A 5,217-nucleotide genomic window follows, 5' to 3' on the forward strand; every position below is an offset into this window, starting at 1 on the left:
ATGATATCTGAGATTCACGAGTGTCTCTTGTTGTGATACTTCAGGAGTTTTCTTCCTTTTTAGCTGCACTGTAAGTAATAATGTGCCTTCCATCAGGATAATATTTGGCAAAGAAATCCATAGCTGGACATTATTTGTGTAGAAAAGGTACTGATTCTTCCTTTGCCAGGGTTATGTGAGCTTCACTTGCAACACCCAGGACCAAGACCAAAGCTGTTAAAACTATTGTTTAGAGTAGCTTTTCGAACAGGCCTGCACTAAAAGCAAGACATGAGGAAAAAAAATATCATTTTCCTGCAGATGATAGGGTCTTGATTGGTCTTCTGCAGCAGATGCTTGCTGTATGCTGCCTGGAGTCCCAGCATGGCAGCTTCTCTTCGTGCTTCTATAATGGAAGCCTCTCCCTGTAGTGGTGGGACAGAGAACAGGCAGTGCAGGTCTGTCTTCCAGACCAACTGCATGTAAAAATAGTGATAATAAGAATAATATTCAAGAGAGGCTTCCCATTCTGCTCATCCCCTTTGGCCTCATTTTTTTTTATTTTTTTCTAAAAATACTACAATAGTTGTGCGGGTGAGACAGGATTTTAAATTTGGCTTAACAAATCACAGACCAGGAAGATGACGTGGGGATAGCTTCTTTTTAAGGCATTCTTATCAATCAGTCCAATTTTCAGATGTGATGGAGGAAGGGGAAACAACTACAGTGTAGTTTAAACTTTCCCCTGTTGACTTTTTGTACCCATTTGCCCCTTTGGGAGAAGAAATGTCATTTCAGAACATAAGCTTGTCAGATGGATAATATCTACCTGCCAGTGCTAGCTTCCTCCACTCAGAATATCCTAATGAAGACAAACTGTAGCAATGAGCTCTAATTCTTTCAGATCTGGTCTCAGCAGATGCTGAACGCCTTCTATGAATTATGTATCAATAGGAATCGATGGCACCCAGTGCTGTAAGAGACTGTGATACCCCCTGGATAAATAAATATGCCATTCAGCATAAAAAATATTCAAAAGAAAAAAAAAGACAAACCAACTCAAACTGAAGTTGTATCAGTGTTTGTTAAAAGAGATCACACATCCTCAGCCAAAAGGGACAAATGATCAACCTGACAGCGTGTTCCAGTGTAGTAAATCCCATGTGAATATGCCTAAGCACCTCTCAAGCCCTCATTATCCTCTGATGATTGTGAAGGTGAATAATTAAATTCTCCAATAGGCAGAGAAATGTAATTCACACTGGTGAATCATTAGTGACTGTACAAATAAGGTGGTGGTGTTTCCGAGACCAAAACTCATAAAAGGAAGGACTTTGAGAAAGACCTCAAGAAGAGGAAAGTATTTTGATATTTACTGGCACTGGTTCCTGATATTCTGTCATGTTAGACTGTCTCTGAAGATAAGGATCATCAGAACAGCAGAGTAAATGTTACATCTACACATTTTACATTAAGAAGCTCATGAAGCGGTCTACATATCTCATGTTGATACTGCATTTTTTAAATAGAAATCTATATTTCTTATACACATAGAAGGGGAAAAAAAGCAATATGTTTTTTATAACTGAGTCTGGAATAATCTTATGAAATCTTCATAATTACTAGGGGAAAACTGAGGGACTGAAGTTGGAATATAGGGAACTAGTTAAGTTCCCTTGATTTCATAAATGTTCGTCTCTTGAAATCATGAACTGTGGAGGTGCATTGTTTTCTCTGTTTGATTGTTGTTGACTGCATTTGAAAAAAAAACATGATCACAGTTCACTGTATGGGAGTGATTCACAGACTGAGATAGGCATTATATGTTGGCATATCTGGGAACTATATAGATAACGAATCTGCACATAAAAATATATTTTTTTTTGGCACAATGTCATATCATGCAGTCAGGCCGATTACCATGCAGATTCAACAGCCTTAGGAGTAGGGACTGAATCCTTTAAGATTTTGAATTATCACCATATTAACTTATGATCATGTCGCAGGATTTCACCATTAACCATGAATAAGGTGGTTTTTTTCATGACAACTTAAAGAATAGCATTTATAAATTGCATATTTCCACAATGTAAAGACTGTTGATTGCTTTCAAGGCAGTCTTACACTGTGTTGAAAGGGTTGTGCCAGCTCCAATATCAAAATAAGTACTTTGGTTGGGCTGATTGCTTTAGAAACTATTTCACCAAGTATACTTAAGTCACTAGAAGCTGGATATTTTTCATAAAAGTATTTTGATAATTTTTTTGCCAGGAGCTCTTTTTTCTTTTCATGTTGACTTCTCTCGCAATTTTTATATTTGCTGTGAGTTGTTGGACAGGCTGTCCATGAAACAGAAGGAAACAGAAAGGAAGTAGGAGGGAGAAAAGTGTGTCAGGACTTCTTTGAACTGATGACATCAGCTAGTTTTTCCAACCTAAAGGTGGTCTCCCAGTGTCTGCAAGACTTTCTGTTAGGTTATGTGATAAAGCTTTTCTGCACACTCACCAAGGAGCACAACGTGACAATGGCAGGAGGAAGATCCAAAAAAATAACATGCTCTGGCTACTCCTAGGCTCACCCAGGGCCCAGAGCTCATCAAAGGCCCATCACCCATGCCCTCAAGAGCCCAGAGGCAGAATGGCAGGCTGGAAGCCAAAAGAAAGGCTCCTTAGGAATGAATCTTTCTGCCAGTGCCCTCTCAGGGCTGTTCCAGGACCACATCCAGCATGAAACCCACCAGCAGCAGCCACTGGGAGCACCCTTGTGTCATGCCTCTGGCTGAGGGTGATTGCTGCTCAGGCCCCGAGGACATTTGTGGGTGCAGGAGAAGAGTAGTTTAGGATCCCATAGGATTTACTATGGGATGTTTCATGAGGAACCAAAAGTGGGAAACTGGGGTTTTGGTGATCTGGAGAAGAGCAGGAGTGGCAAATTGAGAGTCAAAAGTTTAAAAAGGGCCAATAGCACTTGGCTGGTGAGTATGCTTGTCAGCCGTGCCCTGTACCTGGCCAGCATAGCCTGTCCTGACTGCTCACCAGAGTCCCCCTCACTCTACCACTGACAGCTCTGTGTGTGTTTGCACACACATATGTGTGTGTACACATATGGGATCTATGTGCAGTGGCTGCTGTCAGAGAGCAGGTATAAGCCCTGTGTCCGTGGTGCAGTGACCATAGTGGTGTGAGTGTGCAAATGATTGTACAGATGCCAGTAAGAATTGCAGTGGGTGGCACACTGGATAACTGAAGTGGCTGAGATCTAGCAGGAGTGTGGGGCAGCGCTGTGTGTATGCATGTGCACAACAGCCTGTCCCAGAAAACGTCATGAACTTGCAGCCTTGGGGGCTACATTTCGCTGTGCCAGCAGCTGGGGAGACTGGGACTGAGGAGCTGATGATCTCATTCACTCTTGGACCTCCATCCTGCTTCACTGTGGCCACATGACTGCTCTGGGTGTCTCTCTGGGATCCATGTGTCCAAACACAAGTATAGATACATATGTTTAAACACATGTGTACATCTGCCTGCTGGGAGCACATCTCTAGTTTGGACGTAGTGACATGGAGCTGAGCAGCCTCTTGTCTCCCAGGCTCTTGGATCCAGCAGGATACATGTTCCTATAACATTTTCAACAGCCTTATATTCCAGTGGTCAAAGATGCTGTACGCTCTCATTATTTCCCCTCTGGATTAAGAATAATACCTACATGAGCAGAAGGGAAACAGCAACATACTCAGAGAAGCATTATTTGCACATCATATTAGGAAATGTATACAAATAGCTGGATGAAATACAGCGATGATTTTCCTATCACTGCTGTGAAACATGCTTTGTTCAATGTAAAAATATATGCCTTCCTTAACTATAGCACAAATTATTCCATATATGTGGATTTTTTGAGTCATTTAATGCTTCTATTTTTCTTTTTATAAATGCTGTGAAAATAAACCATTATTTATTTGTCTGGGAGATAATTAGCATTGTCTGCCATCCTATTCACACCATCATTTTGTCAAGGCTAGATATTAATACTCAGAAAAAGGTATGGAACACAAACTGGACCAGCATTACACTTTTAAGCAGCTCATTAAACTTCACATTAATCTCCAGTTTTTGCAAGAACCATTGACCAAAAAACATGTCTGTATTGTCTACATCAGAATTTAACATACCTTTTGGAGTCAAATTTAATACCACAACACTGATATATTATTTTTTGTACATAAATGTGCAAGTCCCTAGAATGGAAAGAGATATGATTATTATAATAAAAACAGGTTTCTAGATTTGCTGATTAGTACCAATTTTAACTATAAGCAAAGCACTGTGGCCCAAATGAAAAACTAAAATATACTAGAACTTACTTCCAGAAGTTTTTGATATTCTTTATATGGAAGCAGTTTTCACATGTTTCTTTTAGACAACAATTATATTTAAATAAAAGTGTGACTTAACAGAGTTCAATGATAAGGTCCTACACTATTACTTACTGCATGGTAGAACTGTATGAGGAGAAAATGGGTTATATGTATTTATAGCTAAATAATTATATGTACCTAAGGATTGTATGTGCTCTCCCAATTCACTATGTCACTTAGCTAAGATTTCAGAGTGTCATCTTTCTTCTCCACCATGCTCGCCTCCCATCTGATGTTCTGCCAACTGCTACCAAATATCAGTTCACTCCAAAGTCTAGATTTGGGTTTTTCCAAAGCAGACTCATACATCACAGCAGTTTATCTTTGAGCGCTCAAGCATAACTATTTTTATTGCAGGTCTGTGTCTTTCTGAAGATCACTTTCTAAATTTTTGCTTATTCCTGCTTGTCTGCAGTGTATTGAGGTCTTCTCTGTTAGTGAAGAGCAGTTCACTGCCTCCTACCAAATCAGTTAGCTGATATACAGGCTGCATTATTTAAACCTCTGCTGGAAACTTACTTTTCTTTATAAGTAATTTTCCTGTGTTTTCCCTGGAAAGTAAGACTTGCCCAGACTGCCTCCATTTGATGTTTGTCCAAAATAATTATTTCTTCCTAATAAATGAATCCATATGCTAAGTTGATTTGCTTCATTCAAATTCCTTTGTCTCTTATATCTCAACTAATGAGTCCCCACAATTTTCTTGGCTGGTCATTTAGGCTGTCACTCAATGAAATTATGAATCTGGCTTTTATGTTAGTGTGGGGCACCACTGACTGCACAGAGACATAATAAAATGTGCTGTTCTGGTACAATCTCAC

Source organism: Phaenicophaeus curvirostris, chromosome Z (genome assembly GCF_032191515.1).
Source record: "Phaenicophaeus curvirostris isolate KB17595 chromosome Z, BPBGC_Pcur_1.0, whole genome shotgun sequence".
Taxonomy (NCBI): Eukaryota; Metazoa; Chordata; class Aves; order Cuculiformes; family Cuculidae; genus Phaenicophaeus; species Phaenicophaeus curvirostris.